Genomic DNA, 23,789 nt, shown 5'->3' with positions numbered 1-23,789 from the left:
GTAGAGGAGAAAAACGAAATTGATGATGAATAATCAACTATGTCGAAAGAAGACTTAATGAAGTTTTTAGACATAGGAAATTTACCCACCGACATGATTTTAAAAAACGCTGAACCACATGAGCGTCCGAGAGATTGCCCCAACGATTGGGTTGTCCTTTATGAATACCGGTTCAAAATAGGTCTTAGGCTACCCTTTCCACCCATAGTCAGAGATCTTCTACAAGTTTTCCAAATTAGCCCGGGATAGATAATGCCTCAAATTTGGAGGGTTCTTAGCGTTGTTGACAGGGTAACGTCCACCTGGACAAACCTTTCACGCTGCAGGATCTTCTGTACTGCTATGAAATTAGGGTTAAAGGAAAAAACAAGTTAGCCTTACACGTTAGAGCAAAAAGAAACGCGCTAGTCGAAGGGGTACCGTCGAACGATAGAGGCTGGAAGAATCGTTACATCTTTGTGAAAAAATCGTCTCTTGGTCATTTAGGGAGTGGAAGGTTCATGAATTTTCTTGTGATTTTTCTTGACGTCCTATTATTAACATTATTCTTATGCCGCTTTTTTGCAAATTTGGACCCAATACTGCTAGGGAATATTGAAGTATCGGAACAAAGGTGTAGGGAGTTCTTGGAATTTAGTGAAATAGAACGGTTGTTCAAGAAAATTCTAGTTGTTGACCAACACAACTGGTCCTCAATGGCGTAAGGTAAATATTCCTCTCCATGAGTCATTGGATACTATCTTTATAATGAATTTTGAATATATCCACTTTCTGCGCGACAGAGTCTTCGTAATCACGACAGAGGGGGGGGGGGTTTCTATGGATAGTCATGCCCTAGCTGAGGCCCTTAGAAAGAGAAAGAGGGGAACATAACACTCCACTGATGCGTCATATACCACAACGTCTGACAAACAGATACATCTCGATGTCGTCCACGTCGAGGATGACGATGCTGTCATTCATCACCAAAAAGTTTGTAAGTCTGAATTCTCTGCTCCTCCTGACAAAGAGGGACCATCATACTCCGTGACAGTTCCTAACACTTTTATGTCGTTAAATAAGCCAATCTCGCTTGAAGCGAAGAAATTCCTCGTTCCTGGACCTCAGGATCTTTTGTGAGACCGTCCAATGCAGTGGTAATATCATATGGTGTAACACCCCGATAATTCTCTCTTTTTCAAAGTACTTTCCCATTATAAAACCTAGAGAATCATCAAAGCATTTTTGCCCGTATGATAACGTATCGTTTATTCAGAATTTTGCAGCGGAAAACATAATAACTAACTTTAGAATTGGAATTTAATTAACAGCAAAGTCAACCAACAAACGTCAACGTTAACTTAAAACCAAACCAACTATAAAGTATATAAAACTAATGTACGATAAATAATTTAAACTACACAAGCTCTCCAATCTCGAACCCAATGATGCATCATCTTCAAACCTGTAAATGACAATGCACTATTGATCTAGAAAGTCTTCTCACCAAAATGGATCATCACAGGATCAATAAGGCATAGCCATGATCAACACACACAAACAAAAGCACGTAATCAGCAAAGTTGTGTACTACATAATAAATAAATAAATAACAAACCTAACATGATACTACAGGAATAAATAATAACATAATAACTTGCAGATAACTTTTACTGAACTAAACTTTAACAACATTCTTATCACTTTAAATGGAATAGTCAATGGACCGAGTTGTCTAACTAAACCAGCCTTCCCTTTGGAAGACGAAATACGAGCGCGACTCTGTATTCCCATGACCTATGATATAGAGGAACTTTTTAAATAAAAATAGGAACGGTGATCAATCCGATCCCAAAAAAAACCATGGCACGTCACCATGTACCCCTGCTCCTGTTTTTCCAATACTTCAGACGTGTACCAGTCTAAAGCTTATTACTATCCAAGTTTTACTTTACATGATTTATCATTTATTACTTGTTATGACACGCAAGCAACACATATAATACATGATCAAACAATGACAACTTTATTTTTATCTTAGGATTATATAGCTGATCACATAACTCACAACCCAAGATTAATTCCTTCTTTAATCCAACCTTCATTATTTGTTTAACCTAGCCAACAACCAACTTACCTTTCAAAGGTATAAAAATATCAACTTACCAAATAAAGCTCTCGGTCCTCATAGAGTAGTGAAATAATAAATAAAAAAACAACATGACAATTATGATCCATACCAATATATATAGTAATTCCCCCATGTAAATTAATATAATAAAGTTCCCAACCAACATGCTTGGATAAATCTTTCATACAAACATGATATAAATCTCATAATATAAATCTCATAATTAACATGTTCGCACAACAACATAAAACATGTAAAATCCAACATAATAACAATCATATATGAACTCAACATAGTTCCTATACATGATGCTACATGTAATCCCCCATAATTTTAAAGGATTTTATAAGATATTTTAGTATTTATATGTTTATATTTAAACATAATTTAGCTTTTAAATGATTTGACTATTTAAAAAGGTTGACTATTTTAAAAGTAAAATGAAATTATTTTAAGGATTTCAAGAAGCTAAAATGCTTTGAAAAAGGTTTGAAATACTAATTTAATTTGGAAAAGAAGTCTAATTGGACTTGAGGAACTTAAATTCTAAGTATATTAGGAAAGAGAAGTCATATTGATGATAGGAGCTCTAATTTATTTATCCTATTCATCATCAATTTTAATTGAGCCCAATATCCTTTCCTAAGCCCAAAAAGAAGTATCCTTATAAATATCCTAATACCCAATTATTTTTTACCCACACAAAGAATATTTTTCTCTCTCCTCTTCTTCAAAACACACGGCCAATCTCTCTCTCTCTCTCTCTCTCTCTCTCTCTCTCTCTCTCTCTCTCTCTCTCTCTCTCCTTTTCTCACGTTTTTTTTATTTGCTCCTTCTTCCAATTTTCTTCTTCTTCAAGTAACGTTTCTTCTTCCACAAGAAACGTCACAAAGTCTTCAAAAATCATCAAGGTGCGCTGCTGTTACTACTGTCGTGGCCTTCTGTTTCGGCGCCTCTCTTTGGTTCTTTCTTGTTGGTTGATTTCTTTTTCTTCTTCCTCAAGATTCCATTAAAGATTATGTTTTTATGATTTCTTTTAATGTTAATCATGATTATTGGTTTTAATTTACTATCTTAGTAAATAATATTGACTCATATATATTATATATTATAAGAATAAAAATTCAAATTTGTTTATTATTGTTAGAATGAAGTTTTAATCATTAAAGCATGGATTTTTAGGGTTTTAAGTACTAGAAAACCATAGTAGCATATTATATACTACGAGATTGGTTTGGATTATAATTTTTATCATGTCTACATATGTTTAAAGAAGGTTTTATAATTTTTTAAAGTTGCTGGAATTTCAGAAAGGATTTTATTTATGGAATTTTAAGAGTTTTGATTACTAGCTAGTATGGTAGTACTATGCTAGGAATTAAAAGTAATTGAAGTTTTGATAGTAAAATCAACTCTTGAATATGTTTAAAGGGGATTTTAAATATTTTGGAGTTGCTGTATTTTTATTTAAGAGTATTGATTTTAGTTTATATTGATTTCTAGGCGGAGAATACTCTGTAGGAGACTTTTAAAGAATTAAAAGTGGTATGCCGACTAGTTTACACAAGGTACATACATACATGTGTGCTATGTGATTAGTATCATGATTTAAGGAGAAAGAATTTTAGTATCATGTATAGGAACTTATTAAGTTCATATGTGATTTCTAGTATGATTGATTTTTACATGTTTTATGCCTGTGTGCAAGCATGTGATTTTGAGATTTATTATGAGTAAAGATTTTCATATTTGTATGGAATAATTGATGCAAGCATGTAGAAGAGAATTTTATTTATTAATTCACATGAGGAATTAATATATGTTAAAGAGATTGAATCATGTTATTCATATGTTCTCTTACTCTGTAGGAGACTTTTAAAGAATTAAAAGTGGTATGCCGACTAGTTTACACAAGGTACATACATACATGTGTGCTATGTGATTAATATCATGATTTAGGAGAAAGAATTTTAGTATCATGTATAGGAACTTATTAAGTTCATATGTGATTTCTAGTATGATTGTTTTTTTACATGTTTTATGCTTGTGTGCAAGCATGTGATTTTGAGATTTATTATGAGTAAAGATTTTCATATTTGTATGGAATAATTGATGCAAGCATGTAGAAGAGAATTTTATTTATTAATTCACATGAGGAATTAATATATGTTAAAGAGATTGAATCATGTTATTCATATGTTCTCTTACAAGTATTATTTTCACTATCTTTTGAGGACTGTGGGCCTTATTTGGTAACTTGATAAGTTATGCCTTTTAAAAGGTAAGATTATTGTTTGCTAGGTTCAACAAAATAAGAAAGATTGAGATTAAAAGAAAGGAGTCTTGGATTGTAAGTTGTGATCACTTATTTAATTCTAAGATAAAAGAAGTTCAGTTGTGAATGATTGATTTGTATTTCTGTGATTGCTTGTATGTGTGTCATAACAAGTAATAACATGTATATAACGTAAAGTGTAAAAAGGATAGTTATAGACTTTAAAATGGTGCACGTCTAGAGTTGGACATTAGGAGTTGGGGTTCATGGTGAGCCTGCCATGGCTTTCCTGGGGGTGGATTGATCACCATTCCTATTTTAGTAAAAAGGTTCCTCGATATCGTAGGTCATTCTAGAATACGGGGTGACCTCCGTATTTCGTCTTCTTAGTGAAGGCATTAGTAGATAAGACAGCTCGGGCCCAAGTAACTATTTCATTTAAGTAATAAAAAGATGTTTAGAGTTTAGTTCAGTAAAGTTGCCTGCAGAATATTATATGATACTATTATTATTTATCCCTGCATGTTATTTATGTAGTATCATGTTAGGAATGCTTATGTTTTAGTATGTAGTACTCAGCTTTGCTGATTACGTGCTTTGTTTGTGTTTGTGATCATGGCTTTGCCTTATTGATCCTGTGATAATCCATTTTGGTGAGCGAATTCATTAAAGCATTGCCATTACAGGTTCACAGATGTGCATCATTGGGAATTTGGAATGGAGAGAATGTTTAACTAATATAATTTATTTTTCTGCATTAGTAGGAATATAATTAATTAAGTTTGTTTGAATAAGACTTATTTAGATGTTGATTTCTAAATACTTAGCTTGTTTATTTATTTATTTATAATAAAAGGTTAAAGTTTAGTTCTATGTTTCCGCCGCAAAATTTTGAATAAGCCGATACGTTATCACACGGGCGATAATACTTGGGTAATTCTCTACTTTTATATTATAAAGGTATTTGTGAAAAGAGAGAATTATCGAGGTGTTACACTACATAACTTTCCTTCTGAAAATCATGATACTACATCAATCAACACATAGGTATGTACGTACCTTGTGCAAACAAACTGATAGATCACTTTAACAGTCTTAAAAGCCGCCTAGAGAGAATTCTCCGCCTAAAACAATAAATATAAATTCATAATCAATACTCAGATAATTTCCAACAACTTTAAATTAATTTAAACCTCCTTGAAAAATATTTAAAAGTTGTTTCCATCATTAAAACTTCAATTACTAACACTTTCTAACATAGTACAACTATACTAGTTATTAAAATCTTTAAAACTCCATCAATAATATCCTTTTTAAAATTCCAGCAACATATAATCTATTAAAAATCCCTTTCAAAATGCTTAAACATACTTAAACTTATAAGAATAATCAATTCCATAGTTTATAACATACTACTATGATTTTCCAATCTTTAACACCCTAAAAATCCATGCTTTGATAACTAAAAATCCAATCTAAACACAATAAATAAATCTGAATTTTTATTTCTTCAATACATAAATTATATAATCTTAGATTCATAATCAAATCATCAAACTAAAGTTTCTAAACATAATCAAACTAAAACCAAATCTTAAAAACACAATCTTCAAATAAAACTTGAGGATGAAGAAAGGTAATCAAACCAAAACAAAGAAAGGAAGAACAAGGGTGCACCGACGATGGTGACGTGGCTGCAGGTGGCGGCAGTCGGCGGTGGTCCGGTTGAGGAGGGGAGATTACTTGTTGAAGAAGAAAGCGTTGCTTGGGAAGGAAGGAAGAAATGAAACAGCTATGAATTAACATAGCTTAGACAGATTATAATACTAAAATAGAGATATTAAGGAAAGAATACGAACTTTGATTGATTAATAACTGAAAATATAACAAAATGTAAAAATATTCAAGCTTTCGAGAGGCTTGATTCTCTCCCAATCAAACTCTTAAAAGTTCACCCAATTTTCTTAACAATTTTTAACATGATTTTTCTCTCCTCTAATTATCCCTATATATAGAGTAATTTTCTAAGCACAAGTACCTAGCTTATTCCCTAAGCTAACTAATGAAGAAAATATCTAAACTACCTTTCCCCCTGATATAGATTCATAGCATTACTGGCCGACCAAATTTCCACCTTGTACTCAAGGTGGATAGTAATCAACACTAAATTCTCGACCTCCATAGTGATTGACCTTGGCCTTTTGTACATTGATGCATGGCTTCCATTGGCGCGTAAGCTCCTCGTTGGTGAGGGAGATGGTAGGGTAGTTCAATTTGAACAGAGTGGTGGGATTGGAAAACTTTGGCGTGGGACAAAGTGTGGGCTGAGTGGTGGACTGTTAGGTAAGGAAATTGGAGTTAGAGAGTTGGGTAAGGTGTTTGGGTTTAATGACAAGTGGGCCGCATCTATTTCGGTTAAAGAAATGAAGAGGGTTTTGTTATAAAACATCGGTACATGGAATAAAAATAGGGTGGGTTTCATTTAGGGGTGTTCATGGGTGGTTAAACGTCCCGAAATAACATTTCTTTCGGTAATCGAAAGTTTCGATTCGCTCTTTTTGCGAACCGTAACTGTAACCGTTTAGACCGATTACTGCTTAAGCGGTTAACCGTTTTTTCGATACAATTTTTCGGTCACCATAAGGCTTATTTAATTTATACTATTATGTTTTACTTAATGTACTATACATTTTCAATTTTTTTGTGGATATATTTTAATATTATATATACTATAATATAAAATGTATTCTAAAGTGGATAATAAATCCATTAGAAAATTTAACTGACACTAATAATTCACTTCATTTTCTGATTATAGTATTAGTATTAGAGCTTCCAAGTAATTACCTACTTACTCTAATTGTTGTAACTTAGCAACAAATATTAGAAAATGTGATTTTTTGAAAATGTTTCACAACATTTAAATAGAGAAAAAAAAATATTTTAGTATTTGGGTTGACCGTTCACTCAAAAATCATAATCGTACCGTTGAAACTTTTTTATCTTTACGCTAACCACCCATTTAGACCGGTTCTCCGATATTTTGGTATGGTTTTCGGTTTTAGTTTTTCACGAGCACCCCTAGTTTTATTAATGGGGTTTACAATGAATGCTAGGGAAGTGGGCTTCACATTAAAAAATCCATTCATAAAGCTGGACTCATAAGATGAAAAAGAGGTAGGAATTAAATGGTGGGGCCCAACCTTGGTTTTTGCCTCATTAGTTAAAGATGAAGTAGGTTTTTTGCTCTATCTTTGAGAGACACAAGAAGGCACGTGTCTTACCTCCTTTTCTTTACCCATTTTAAAGCCATTTACAATAATACCCTTAATAATATCTAGCTCTTTCAGTTGCTTTTTCTTTAAGGCAACCCAACCACGCAACACTCAGCCATTGTTTCATGAAGATTCTTGAACTCTCTGCGTATCTTCCCACTTGTCCCGCCTCCTTTGTCTTGAAAACTACCGTAACACCACTGGAGCCAGTTGCACACGACCCCCCCCCCCCCCTTCGTGAATGTCGCTCTTCCTCCTTCTGATTTTCCAGTGAAGCCAACTTGACTGTTACCAATGAAGCTATAATTACCACCATCCTTAGTTTCGGCGAGACCACCATGTCCACTCTCAACACCACCGCCAATCAACCGACCTGGGCCACCACCCGACCTGCAAGCTTCTGATCCACCCTTCGTGAACCCTTCTTTCGCCTTCTTCAAGCCACCACAAGTGGTGGTCCTAATCCCAAGCCTACAATTTTCGGCCAAATAACATGGACCACCGTCAGATCCAGAACTTCCAGCACCACCTCTCTTGAATAAATACTTCCCCATCTCATAAATTTTTCCACTTAATCAAACACCCTAAATTTTCTATTCTCTCTATCCTCCCCACCGTTTTATTTCTTTCTCTTTCGTTCCGATGCTGCCGCCGCTGCACCTAGTAACCCAGCGGCGGTGTTTCCCTCTCCTTGGCTGCCATTTTTTTTCTCCTTCCTCTCTCTTTGGTCATTTTCTTCCTCCTTTAGTTTTATTTAATGATATAAAGTTTATATTTTTAAGGATTGTTTTAATGTGTTTATGATTAAATTTATAGTTTGATGATTTAAATAAAAATTTAGATTATGTAATTTATATAATGAAGTAATTAAATTTTAGATTTATTTATTATGTTTTAATTAAGATTTTGAGTATCAAAATATGAATTTTTAGGATTTTATGAGTTGGAAACTCATAGTAGTATATTATATAGTTTATGAAATTGATTACTCTTATGATTTTGATTATGTTTAGGTATATTTTAAAGGGTTTTAGATACATTACAAGTTTCTGGAAATTTATTAGTATGCTTATGATGGAGTTTTTATGATCAAAGTATGAGTTTTTAAGGGTTTTAATGACTAGTATAGTAGTACTATACTAGGGAGTACTAATAATTGAAGTTTTAATGATGGGAAAGGTTTTTAAATACTTTTAAGGAGGGTTTAAAGTATTTTAATATTGCTTGAAATTTATAGAGTATTGATTTGTCGTTATGTTGGTTATTGGTAGGCGGGAGAATTATTTTTAGGCGACTTTTAAGGCTGTTAAAGTAGCCTCGAATTTTGATTATGTAGTATCATGTATAGGAACTATTTATAGTTTATATGTGGTTTATATTCAAGTGAATTTGCATGTTTTATACCGTTGTTTGAAACATGTTGATTTTGATGATTATATTATGTTTGTATGGATAATTGATGTAAGAATATAGGATTGGGAACTTTATTTTATTAATTCACATGAGGAATTAATATTTATGTTGGTATTGAATCATGATTGAATCATGTTGTTCCCTTTGACTTATTTAATTTCTTTATGAGGATCGAGAGCCTTATTTGGTAAGTTGGTTATTCACCTATGAAAGGTTGGTTGGTTGTTAACTTGGTTCAACGAATAAAGGAAGGTTATGGATTTAATATTAGAATTAATCTTGGGTTATTAAGTTATTGATCACCTTATCCAATCCTAAGATAAAAATGAAAGTTTATGTATCGTTGATGATTATATTATTTGTCCTACTTGTGAGTCATACCAAGTAAATAAATTATTAATCATGTATAGTAAAACGTGAATAGCATTAGTTTTAGACTTGTACACGTCTGAAGTGTTGGACAAGTATGAGTTGGAGTACATGTTGGTAGCACATGACTTTTCTTGGGACTGGATTGATCACCTTGTCCTATTTTTATTTTAAATGTTCCTCGATATCGTAGGTCAGGGGAGTACAAAGTTGCGCCTGTACTTCGTCTTCTATATTGAAGATTGGTTTTGGTTTAGACAACTCGTTCCATTGACTATTCCATCTAAATTAATTAATTTTTTAGTTGTGGAGTTTAGTTCAGTAAAAGTAGTCTGCGATATTATATTATTATTTATCCCTATTGAATATTTATTGGTATTATGTTCGGTTTTATTTATTTATTTACTATGTAGTAATCAACTTTGTTGATTATGTGCTCTGTGTGTATGTGTTTATCATGGCTATACCTTATTGATCCTGTGATGACTCTTTTGGTGAGTAGTCTCTCGGGATCAATAGAACATCGTCGTTTACAGGTTTGAACATGATGCCTTATGGGTTCGGAAATGTGGAGAGCTTGGGTTGACTTTTATTATTTTATAGTTGACTCTATACTTTTCTAGTTGACTTTGACTTTGGAGGTTGACTTTTGACTTTATGTTGGTTTGGCTTTTGGAGTTGACTTTTTTGTTGACTAAGTTTTATTTATAAAGTTATTCATTATTATTTTCGTTGCAAATTTCTGAATAAGCCGATACATTATCACACCGACGATAATATTTGATAATTCTCTAAGTTTTATATAAAAAAGGTATTTTTGAAAATAGAGAATTGTTGGGGTATCACACATACAACATCGTGGGAACTTCAGAAGGAGATTGACCTGTACCTCAAATGGGTAGGCTCGATGAAAGACTTGATGGGACAAGGCGACTTACTCAAAGCGATTGGCGAGTCTTCTCTAAGCATCAGTCAGCAAGAGGATGATGTCTTCGCTACCAGCGCAGCATTGATACGTCTGACATTCCGCAGAGCGACGATTCAGAGAAGAGAATTATGCATGAGGTACAAGTGTAAGAAATCCACTGACGAGAAGACAACCGATGTTCAGGCGTTTAGTCATTTAGACCTTTCATTCTACACTTTCTTTTGCTTAGAAACAATGGATCTTCTGGGTTACTCACTAGAGTAACCAAACATATGTAGTTTTAAATTTAGGTCACTCATGGGAGTAGGCACATCTTATGTTTAATTTTGGCCATTCGTGCGAATAGTATGACTTTTTAAATTTACTTTATGCAAATGACCTTTTGGAACTTATGTCGTGCCATTTTTTCTGGCGTCAAAATACAATGATCAGGTGTTTTGTAAACCTTTCTCTGTCGTATGACTTAGGTATCATTAGAACTAAAATCAAAAATTTGTAAAACATATTTACTTACTTGACTTTAACAGGTTGGATGCGCTTATGACGCTGTTGTGTTCTTGTGAATGACGTTGAGATCTTATGACATTTACATCAGTGTGCAATGTCGAAGTAACTTGATGTTATTGATGTTGTATTCAACATTTTGTCAATCTAGTTGACTTATTATGCAAAAATAATCGTTGGTTGCTACGTGTGGACGTTGCGAATTTTGAAAAGCATGAAAACCCTGTAAAAGAAACACACAATAATGTTCCATCGTTGACATCTCAGCGACGACATCTTGATCACTTACTGAATACATAAAAAGAGAAAAATGTCACTTAATACTTAGCTAGAAATGATATCTTTAGAGGTGAAAAACGTTCCGACTGCGTGGGATCATAGTTCCGTCGTCTCGGATCACTGGTATGCGCCATTGCTAACGACCTTGCTGATCTGATAGGGACCTCCCCACATTGGACCTAGCTTACTTGCCTTTGGCTCCTGTGTGTTTTAGAAGACCTTCCTTAGTACCTAGTCGCCTTCAATGAATGACTTAGCCTACACGTTTTTATTAAAACTCATTACAACGATTTGATGTTGTGCTGCTATACGTACTAGCGCTGCCTCTTGTAATTTTTCTATGGTATCTAGGCCGTTGATCAGTCGTGATTGGGCTGTTCCGTCATCAAGTTATACCTCAAAGTTGGGATACTTACCTCAGCTGGTAGGACTGCTTCGCAACCATAGACCAATGGGAAGGGCGTTTGTCTGGTCACCGTGTTTGATGTCATGTTATTTGCCCATAAGACAGATCACAATGCTTCGGGCTGAATTTTCTATTTTATATAAATTATTAAGCCCAATTCCCTTAGCTTTGAGAGTTGGTTTTGAGCTCTTTTGAGCTCAATTTTGTGTGATTTGAAATGTTTGGACTTGTTTCCGTGGGTTAGATGTTTTTGTGCAGATTAGGCGTCTAGAGCCTTTATTTGAGTTGCGGAACGGAAGTCCAAAGGTCACATATGGCCCATAGAAGATCCAATAGATTGTACAAGTGATTCGGACGAAGATTGCATGGACAAAGCCGAGAAATCACTCTCGCCTGGTTGATCGGGCGGTTTGGTCGGACCAGGCGAGCCAAAAAGTTCAGCACTCCAAGCCATGTGTCGCCCAGCCAACCGGGCAAGGAAGGGGCTAAAAATGCTTACACCCCAACCGGTAAAAAGTTCTCCTAAGCTCGTAAAATCAAGACACTGTCGCCCGATCCGACGATTTTTCGGGATCATTAATTTTTGCCTTTTTTAGCCGGTTTCGTAAAAACTATAATTAAGTTTTTAGTATTTTCGATGAGTTCATCTTTTATTTTTCGTTTTTAGGTTTAAACACTTAGTTTTCTTTCTCTACTTTTGTATTAACTCTTGGCTTTGAATATTATAAAGATCGTTGATTTCGTTTCCATTGCTCTTCAATCATTCGGTATTTTTCTTTACTTTATTTACTTTGATGAATTCTTCTATTTGCATTATGTTTATTGTGGTTAATATTATCATGAGTGACTAGTCTTTTTCTAGGGCTTAGTGAGGGAAGCCATGTTTATACCTATTTGATTGTGGTTTAAAGTTCTTCGATATTTGGATTGAATTAGAGTAATTTCTATTGAATTGTTATGCTTGTTTAATTCAACCAATTGCACAATATCATTGGTTATGTTTAGCTAATAGGAGTTAGAATCGAAAGATTGTACTCATTCGAGCCTTGTTGCAATTGGTAGGTCTGATTATGTTGAGCGACTGTACTAGCATATGTTGATCTAAGAGTGTTAAGACTCGACCATAGGATTAACAAAATACACTAATTATTCGAACCTCAATCCAAGTATTGTTAAATTATATTATAGTAATTAAATTGGTATAAGCATGGTGGACCGATCCATTACCTTAGGTTTTTAAATATTTCATAAACTTCCATCCTTTTGTGTTCTAGTTCATTCTAGTTTAATTATTAATCATTCAATCAATCTCTTGAAGTAGTTAAATAGTTGAGTATAAATCTATAGAACTAATCTCCCTATGGATCGACCCGTATTTGCCAGTTTCTGTAACAACAAACATTGTGCACTTGCGGTATATATTTTAAAACCCATCAAGTTTTGACGTCGTTGTCGGGGAGACGACTAGTTTTTGTAACTTTTTGATTGATTATTTGAACTATTTCTATTATCTCATTGGAACTTCAAGTTCCATTTGAGGCAATCTCACTGTATAATTTTCTTTGTTTCTTTTATGCCCAGGTCTAAAAGAACAGGTACCCTAGTTCCAATGATCTTGATCTTGAGAAAACCATCCGCCAACTCAAAAAACAAAAGAATAAGAAGCAGTCTGCTAATCAGGGAAAATCCATGGAAGAACCATCATAATCAATCATGATTCCTAAGTCATTGAAGTCTTATGGGAACCTTCCCATGGAAATGTTCTCACAAGCCCTCTAGTGTCTGACATACAAGCGGAAAACTTTGAGACCAAGCCAGCCCTCATTAATATGATCCAGCAGAACTGGATTGGAGGGCATCCATTTGAAGACCCTGCAAATCATTTATAATGGTTTCAACAACTCTGTCATACAGTTAAGCATCAAGCGGCCAATCCTAATCAGTTGAAGGTCATGATATTTGATGTTATGGTTTTATATATAGTTTTAGGTGCATTTAGGTTGTATTCAAGTTTATACTAGAGCATTTAGGTGCATATTTGCATGATTTACTCAAGTTTTGCTCTACTACTCCCCGTTTGCGTGTTTCGATGATTCTCAGGTTATTTTGATGCAAATTGATTATGGTTATCTAAGATCAAGACTATTACTCATTGAGGATGAAAATAGCTTGCACTAGGATCACAATGCATCTGAAGGGGATAATTTCGAGTTAGAATGAAGCAAATAGTAAGTAAAAGAAGTGCCAAAACTGACACTTGTTCATAATGTTGATAATAACTTTTCATAGAAATTTGATAATCAAGAAATTCTAGTTAGGTTGGAAACTTAACTTAAGGGCTTTGTAATGATAGGTCACACGGCTCAAAATGACTTCTGATTTGAGAGAAATAGCTTTCGCAAGTTGACTCAAAATCGCAGTTTTCCCGCCCGATAGGATCGGGCAGTTTAGCTTGATTGGACCCGAGAACATATTCATCTGGTTGCGTTCGAGAGTTGAAAACAAGAGTAAAATACTCCCGCCCAATGGGATCGGGCGAGCTTGTCCAATTGGGAGCGCGATCCGTCATATTTCCGATATAAAGAGCTTTTCACCCGATGAGATCGGGTGAGTTGACCCGACACGCATATTTTAATGATTTTCGGGCTATCTTCGTGTTACTTTTCCTTTATGTTTTAGGTTTTGTATAAATACGAAAATTAGAACATTACTAAGACATCTTTGATTCAAGTTTTGTTTAGCCCTTGTTTTTCATAGTTTTCTCAAGAGAGTAATTCAAGAACCATAGTTCATTGCTTTTCGCTTTGGATTCAAGAACAAATCTTTAGATTATTCGCAATTTCAATATAGTTCTTCAGTTTGGTAATCTTCTTTATTCCTTTCTCTATTATTGATTAGATTCATCTCTTAGTTATTTGCAACTATTCGAAGTATGAATTATCATATTGATTTTATTGTTGTCTTCATAAACATGAGTTAGTAGTTTTATTTGTAGAATTATGGGGATTTGTGTATGATTGATAGATTAGTCTAATTACTTTATATTTCAATTGTTTCCTGTGGTTGAATCGTTCATGCTAGATTTTTGAATTAGGCTTGATTTGTATTTCTACTATCGCAATACTGAATATGTTTCGAGAGGAGAGATTTAGTATAAAATCTTAATCACTAGGCAGAGTGATCCTTGACCATGCGAGAGTGGCTAGGTGATCTTTGAGGGAGTTAATGTTCGAGAGAAATTACATGTGCCCTACATAAATTGACTTGTCAGGTAGTTGTCATTTGTCACTGATTTCCTAAATTGTATGCGTAGTGATCCATAATCCTAGTTCTTTATTAATTAATTCATTCCCTCGTATTTAATTCTGTTATTTGCTTAGTTCAGTAAATCAACCATTTTTATCTGATGTAGTTAGTATAATATTAGAGTTTAGATACAATAGTATAACTTTCTCCTTGTGGATACGATTATGACTTGCCTGGCTACTAGGTAGTGGACTTTAAGTTATTTTCATTAACTGATACGACTTTAGCTTGTCAAATTTTGGTGTCATTATCGGGCAGACGGTTTACTCTGAAGAACATTTGTTCTTCGGAGCATCTCACGTTTGCTTTAGTGTTTTTTGTGCATGAACATGAAATTCAAATCCCCAAATCTCATTCCATTTGATCAGGAGATTAAAATAACTGCATGTAAACTCAAAAAAAAAAACTAAGCATGCAAAGTTATCTGCAGGGACACCTTCCCAAAAGACACCTTAAATGGGTGACGAGGTTAAACCAACCTTCAGAGATTATGCACAACAATATCCTGATAATGTGCCCACTAGGGTACGGTTGCCTACTATCGTTATTGAAAAATTTGAAATCAAATCTCATGTGCTGAACATGGTTCAAAATAATCAATTTGTTAGGTTACCTTCTGAAGACCCAAACCAGCACCTGCAACGATTTTCACAATGTTGTGCTACTCAGAAACAAGCTGGTTTTTGTGCTGAGGAGATGAAAATGATTCTATTTGGCTTTTCTCTGCGAGAGAAAGCTCTATTTTGGTGTTGCAAGTTGTCTGCCTCCATCACCACTTGGAAGAGTTATCAAAAATATTCCTCCTTAAATGGTACCCATATCAAAAGACTACAGACATGCGTCATGAGATAGTGACTTTCACCTAATATCCTGGTGAGTCATTGTATGAAGCTTGGGAAAGATTCAAGGATCTGCAACGCCTTTGTCCTGCATCATGGTTTTGACATGTGGTATTTGTGTCAAATTTTCTACACTAGAGTTGATGCAGATACGAGACAAGTAATTAATGGAGCTTCCGGTGGGTTCTTCATGGATAAGGTCATAGATGAAGGGTATGAACTTCTGGAGAAACTTGCTTCTAATCAAGCGTCTACTCTTCATTCTTCTATAAAAAAAGGGAGGAAATTTAAACATCATATTGAGGCCATTTCTTTACTGTCCGGGCAACTAGTTGCTCTAAACCAGAAGATCTATTCTTTGAAGCTAGTTAAAAATTCCTCACCTCGCATGAGCGTTAACGCAATGGCTAGTGTTTCTAGTTACAATGCTCTCATATGTGACGCTTATAGGATAGCTGGACACAACTCTTAAGAGTGCCCCGCTCTCTCACCTTCTAGTGAGACAGTGCATGCATTACATTCATAACACAAGCCCCAGTTCGACCCCTACTCTAATACATACAATCTTGGGATGCAAGATCATCCAAATCTCTCATATAGAAGCCATAATGTGTTGAATCCGCAACAACATTATCCACAACCTCAGTAGTAACAACAGTCCTACCATAACCCTAGTTTCCGCAGTATCAGTCACAACCACAAGCTCCTCCATGATTTCAGAGAAATCAATATCAACAACATCATAGCACACCTCCTTCAGACCCATATATTGTTAAACTCAAAAATCTCATGTGGCAGATGCATAATGATATCCTTTCCTTTCAAGCATATAATAGGTTTCAATTTGAGAACCTGCATGCTCAAAACAAGCTACAAGGGACACATAATAAGATGTTGGAGCCACAAATAGCTCAGCTGTCTAGTTCTTCTGCTAGTAGGCCAATGCTATTACCCTTCGAAGTGGAGTGCAGTACGAGGCCCCGACAATGCTAGAGGTGGAATTATCAGTTGCTCAGAAACCACGGGAAGTGCCTGAGGATGTTGAACCTCAGGAAAAAGCAAGGAGCCATAGACAATACCATAGATGTGACTAAGAAGAAAATTGTGACTCCGGTGATCAAACTATCATTCCCAAATCGGAAGCTCAAGAAGAAGCTTGACTACCAGTATGGTAGGTTTTTGGAGGTGGTAAAGAATCTGCAGGTAACAATTCCTTTTACTAAATTATTAAAACAAGTGTCTGCTTATTCTAAATTTTTAAAAGAACTTTTGATGCGGAAGAAGACTCTCAATGAGGTGAAAACTGCATCTTTTATTGCTGAATGCAGCGCCCTTTTACAAAACCAGTCTAAACCTAAATTGAAAGATCTAGGGAGTTTTTCCATCCCCTGCCACATTGGCACCATATTTATTGACAAAGCTATATGTGATTTGGGTATCAGTGTGAGTGTCATGCCTCAATCTATCTGTAAGCAACTGAACATAGGTGACTTAAAATATACTACCAGTATTCTGCAAATGGATGACCGTCCTGTCGAATAACCCCTAGGTATATTAGAGGATGTTCCTGTTAGAATAGGTAAATTCTTTATCCCTGTGGACTTTGTTATGTTAGACATGGTAGAAGATACCCAAACATCCACTGTCCTCGGAATACCTTTCCTCCACACTACTGGAGCGGTTATAGATGTTAAAAGTGGGAAACTAACATTAATTGTGGGGGATGGTAAGGTTATTTTTATCCTAACCAATGCCCCTAAGAGCCCAAATGATAGAGGAATCATTCTATGGTGTTAACGTTATAGATGAACTGATCCATGACTGCATGCCTCATTCCCCCTCCCGTGATACTTCAGATGATGTGCTTGTCTTAGAGACTATTGCAGGTGAAGAACATTTTTGAACGATCTTGAAGACTCACAAAAAGGAAATTGGATATAACACTAATGACCTGACAGGATTTAGCCCTGACTTTAATGAGCACCAAAGTCATCTAGATGAGGGCCACCACCCTAGCATTACATTCCAAGGCGGGTCGCAAGGGGTGATACAACTAGAAGTGGCAAAACTGCTAGATGCAGGTTGGTGGACAACTGATATCCATGTCCCATTCCTTCCCCTTGTTGCAATGAGGCCATGGTCAAATTCAGCTTGGAGGAGGATTTATGTAAGTATTGCTTTTGTTTTACTTTTTACTACTTTTTAGATTAGTTTAGTTAACTTATTGCTTTCAAAAAAAATGAGAATTCACAAAACAATAATGAAAAATTGCTGAAAAAATACCAAAAATACGAGTTGAATATAGAGTGAATTCATTGCTTTGTTGTGCCCTATATTGTGCTTTGAAAAAAATATTCAACTCAGTACATTGGATAGGTTAGCATTTGTGATTGTGATGTTGTGATTTGATCTCTGATTGCCTTAATCTTTAATGAATTTTGATGATAATACACATACATGGACTGCATACTTGAACTAGTTATACTAGAGGTTTCATTGTTGCCTATGGATTTACATCCATATCCAATCTATTCTTATGTGTTAGTTCCTTGTAGCATACTGATTTATTTTGATTTTGGCAATATACTCGTTGATTTCTGGTGACTTTAGACATGTGTTGTGTTATTTCCCTAGGAACACTACAAGAGGGGGGTGAATTGTATGTGTAGAAATAAACGTAACTTTTTGCGAAAATTTAAACTTAAACAAATAAACAAGCTAGAGGAACACAAGGGATTTTTACGAGGAAAAACTTCTCGGGCCCAACAAGAAGAAACAACCTCGACCACTAGGGATTTTAAACTCAACTCTTTCACTAATTAGGCCAAACAACTTTGTTACAACCTAATTCTATTCTCGAGCCACACCTTGAGTTCCTAAACTCAAGTTCCTGAGCCACTGTTCCCTTAACAGTAGTTCCTCTCAACTTCACTCGAAGTATTCTCACTCTTACTAGCTTTACTCAAAGCTTCTCTCTTACAGAACTTCACTCAAAGTCCCCTTACCCCAAAAACCAAAATACAATTGATCGAAATAAGCTTAGTGGAATTAGAGTAAGAAGCAAAGAACAAATGCTATTATGAGAGAATGAAGGCACTGACACTTAATTAGTTAAACTCACTTAATTACTTAGTCAGACACACTTTGGAACTTATTTAGACTTCAATATTTATAGTGACAAACATATAGAACGTGGGAATTAAAATCGAGTTCATGTTAAATCCACTATCCCATGATGTTCCTCCCCTTAATGAACACGTTCCTTAACATATCCCATGATCCCATGATCTCTTTTTGGACGTGGACATGTTTTAGCCACTGCTCCTAAAGATTAGGAGTTTCTTGAGCTTTATCCGAAAATCAGTTAACTTTAAAACAGATTTAAAACTGAATTTTAATTTTTAAGAAAATATTATCTTTTAAATCAAATCCTCTTAAAAACCGGATAATTATTTTCTTTTCCTTTTCCGAAAAACAAAATCTTTTATAAAAAGATTTTCTATTAAAACTGATTTTTTTAGTTAAAAACGGTTTCCTATTATTTAGGCATGACTTACTCAACTTAATAATCAAACCGTTATACTGCTTCAAGCCTAAGTCTAGTTCCTTTTACATGCTAAGTTCCTTTAACATATTCGCATAGTGCCATTTAGTTTGTTCCTCACAAAGGAACAAACTCTCATTCTCAAATATGATTACCAATGTTCCTTACCATCTTTACTTGTTCCTTTTACAATGGAACTAGAAAATAAAATGCCTTGCTTTTATTCTTCTTGATCCAATGCTGCTCCAGTATCACTTTTGAGAAACATCTTCACTTAGCCTTCGAAATCCTTACTTGACTTCTTTCTTGACATGGTATTCTCTTTGTTCCTTTCAATGATACCTTAGAAAATCATACACTTAAATAACTCATTAGTTCACTACTTAGTTTACATCTTCGTTTCTTTGTCATCATCAAAACTAGGGTTCAACATGTTGTAATAGAGGCATTCTCTTGTTTAATTTTAAGCCTCAAAGTATATAAATGAATTAATTTCCCTTCTAACCCTGCTGAGCCTAATGACTTTTTTTTTAATATTAAGCCACATTACACACCTTGAGGCTTTACAATGATTATTGTCCCGAGCCTAGCTTGAGGGAGCAATTCATTAGGTTGATACTATGATGTGTGGGTGCTTTTGTGGGTTGATTGGAAATAATATCTGCGTTCATACAAATGATAGTGAAAAATCTGAAAATGTCTATGATCTTCACTTATCAAATTTCAAAAGAAATAGACAAGTATTGGTTGGTTCGTGAGATTTCAAAGTTGGTTATTATCTTAGTGATGTTGTTGAGGTCATGGGAGTTGTTTTGGCCACATATAATCTTGTTACTAGTGTTTTTTTGCTCTCATTTCTTGGCTTTTCCACCACATTTCCTAAATAATTTCCTTACATTTACCGAGCCTCATTATAAACCTGAGAAATACCTCTTGAGCACGTGTTTGATTGTTTTCTGAATTAATATTGAGTCAATTTGCCAAAGTTAAAGAGTAAGTTTTTTATTTGAGTCGACCTGACTAGGATGAGCGACATTATACCTTTCTAAATACATGAGAGTGTGAGGAGTTATTATGGTTGGGGTAAGTGTTCGGGGAGATATTATGCCTGCCACAAAATGAGAGGAGTGACACCTCGGTGAGTACCTTTTCAAGATTTGTATGTTATGTAGGGCAGTTGTATTTGATGGTTTACTTAGGTGATTGGTGGTCGGGTGATCTAAGCAACTGAACTTGAATTTTGCTTGCTTGAAGGGTTTTGAGTTTGAAAATGTTGGAACCTGAACTTCTCATCCGGAGGGTGAGGGAATTCTTATTCATATTCATGTTGTGCTTTGCTTGGGGACAAGCAAAGGTATGACTTGGGGATTTTGATGTTATGATTTTATTAGAGTTTAAGGTGCATTTAGGTTGCACTTTTAGTTCATATTAGAGCATTTAGGTGTATATCTGCATGATTTACGCAAGTTTTGCTCTACTACTCCTTGTTTGCGTGTTTTGATGAGTTTTAGGCTATTTTGATGCAAATTGATTATAATCATCTACGATCAAGACTATTAATCATTGAGTATGAAGATAAATTGCACAAGGATCATAACGCATCCGTTTGGGACAATTTCGAGTTAGAATGAAGTAAAGAATTAGTAAAAGAAGTGCCAAAACTTATACTTATTCACAATTTTCATCATAACATTTGATAGAAAATTTATAATCAAGAAATTATAGTGGGGTTGGAAACTAGACTTCAAGGGCTTTCCAATGATACGTCACACGCCTCAAACGGACTTCTGGTTTGAGAGATACAGCTTTCGTAAGATTACGCAAAATCGTAGTTTTTCCGCTCGGTAGGATCGTGCGGTTTAGCCCGATCGTGCCCGAGAACGTATTCATATGACTGCATTCTAGAGTTCAAAACAAGAGTAAAATACTCCCGCCCGATGGGATCGGGCGAGCTTACCCAGTCCGTCATATCTTCGAAATAAAGAGCTTTTCGCCCGATGGGATCGGGTGAGTTGACCCGACACGCGTATTTAATGATTTTCAGGCTATTTTCGTATTACTTTTCCTTTATGTTTTAGGTTTAGTATAAATACGAAAATTAGAACATTACTTAGACATCTTTTATTCATCTTTTTGTTTAGCCCTTGTTTTTCATAGTTTTTTGTAGAGAGTAATTCAAGATCCCTAGTTTATTGCTTTTCGCTTTGGATTCAAGATCAAACCTTTGGATTATTCGCAAGTTCAATATAGTTCTTCAGTTTGGTAATCTACTATATTCCATTCTCTATTATTTATTAGATTCATCTCTTAGTTATTTGCAACTATTCGAAGGATGATTTATCATATTGATTTGATAATTGTCTTCATAAACATGAGTGAGTAGCTTTATTTCTAGGATTGTGTGGATTTGTGTATGCAATGAGGGATTGATGAATTAGTCTAATTACTTTATATCTCAATTTTTTCCTGTGGTTGAATCTTTTATGCTAGATTTATGAATTAGGCTTGATTTGTATTTGTATTATCCCAATAATGAATCTGCTTCGAGAGGAGAGATTTTGTATAGGCTCTTAATCATGAGGCAAAGTGATCCTTGACCATGCGAGAGCAGCTAGGTGATCTTTGAGGGAGGTAATGTTCGAGAGAAATTACATGTGCCCTAGATAAATTGACTTATCAGGTAGTTTTTGTTCGTCCTTGATTTCCTAAATTGTATGCATAGTGATCCATAATCCTAGTTCTTTATTAATTGATTCATTCCCTCGTATTTAATTCTGTTATTCGCTTAATTCATTTATTAACCATTTTCATCTCATTTAGTTAGTATAATATTAGAATTCAGATACAATAGTATAAGTTTCTCATACGAATTTGGAGTCCGAAACTTCAAAATGTTTAACCTAGATTCTAAGTGACGTCCTTTTATGTGTTTTATGAATGAATGCTTAAAATAAAACAAGGATAGTACTCTTAATTCTCGCAGGAATTAGAGGGTCTCTTCCTAATCGCAATTAGAAGATGAATATAAGTCGCAACAAGTATTGTTTTGGTTAACAACCGAAATAAGCAACGCTCACAAATTATCAAATCAACTCTGATTTTTATTAAGGCCTAGGCGCCTACTTATAATGAGGGAAGCAAGTGATCCTTGCCCTCCAATGCATTACAAACCATGGCCAACTTTAAGTAAATAGGGAAAGTATTCTCCCTTAATTCTAGCCTAGAATCTAGCTAGAACTTAAGGAAACAAAAGCTTAAGGAGAGATGGCAAATCTTTCCTTAAATATAACCAAACCACACGGCTACAAGGGTTCCCCTTGCACTCCACTTCACACTTCATACTTAAGGGAACTTTCCTAAATTACAACTTATGACAACTAGGACTTTAGTGAACTGAAACAATCAAATATTTTAGGACCTTATTACAACTGAACTTTAAATAAAAACATTTTTTTTTTGTTACATGTAAAACCTCTACTTTAGGAGTAAAGTAAAACCATGCAACAACCTAAGAAAGCAATTAAAGATAGTCCAACTTGCATCATTCTCCCCCTCTTGAAAGAAAAACTTGACCTCTAAGTTTCTTCAAAACATGGAACTAGATCACAAGCATTGAAAGACACGCACACTCCCTTGCCAAGAAGCACTTGGTAAGTATCCCAATTGTCATGGTGAACAACTTTGAATGGACCTTCCTCCATCCAAGCTCGGGCACTTTTGGAATTATGGTAGAGCTTTTGAGCCGCAAGTGAAAGCCATACATAATCACCAACATGAATAGGAGGAGTTTGCCGAATTTGAAGGAGTTGATCTTGTTTCCAAACTCTCCTTCCCTTCTTTATCATCTCCCTAGAATCAAAAGATGAAACATATCATGCATTTCGTGACGAATCTACTCCTTTACTCTTGGTTTCACTTACATTCGAGTACTTTGGAGGTAAGGGCTGCAAACCAATTCATTTGTCACCACAAGCCACAGTGTACACATTTTGCTTGTAATGATGAACAACATCTTGATCCCATTTCCATGGACGTCCTAACAGCAAGGAACACGCATCCATAGGAAGTATGTCACACCAGAGTTCATCCCTAAATTCGCCAATCTAAAAAAGAACCAAGGCTTGCTTCTTAACCGTGAGTCCCCCATCATTACTTACCCAACTCAGCTTGTATGGTCTTGGATGATCTTGTTGTTCTAACTCCAAGGTCTCCACCATCTTCTTTGAAGCCACACTTGTACAAGAACCACTATCTATGATCAAGGAACAATGTAGCCCCTTCACCAAACATCGAGACTGGAAAAGGTTCTCTCTTTGTTCTATATGTTTCACCTCCATGATTGGCGCCACATGTAGCATGGGCCTAAGTACCAATGTGTTGTGATCCGGGACTAGTGGCACCAAACGACCACTTAAATCCATAGCTTCGTTGTCAAGTTCATCACCAACAGTCGCCTCTTCTTCGACTAGAAGTGAAGTCAAAAGAGCATGTTATTCTGCTAAAGAAACCAACACCTTGCTAGGGCATTGTGATTGAATAAG

General features: G+C 35.1%; 1 non-coding gene across 1 annotated transcript; it reads right to left on the bottom strand.

Annotated features, from left to right (window-relative positions):
* Positions 1 to 15,697: 15,697 nt before the first annotated feature.
* LOC125499245 (small nucleolar RNA R71) lies at positions 15,698 to 15,806 on the bottom strand. The gene has a single exon (XR_007275960.1). It is a non-coding gene; the product is annotated as a small nucleolar RNA R71 (small nucleolar RNA).
* Between the last annotated feature and the right edge of the window lie 7,983 nt (positions 15,807 to 23,789).

The sequence above is a fragment of the Beta vulgaris genome, chromosome 6 (genome assembly GCF_026745355.1).
Source record: "Beta vulgaris subsp. vulgaris cultivar EL10 chromosome 6, EL10.2, whole genome shotgun sequence".
Lineage (NCBI taxonomy): Eukaryota > Viridiplantae > Streptophyta > Magnoliopsida > Caryophyllales > Amaranthaceae > Beta > Beta vulgaris.
Note: the sequence above shows the minus strand (reverse complement) of the source record. Positions and strands in the feature narration are given on the sequence as shown.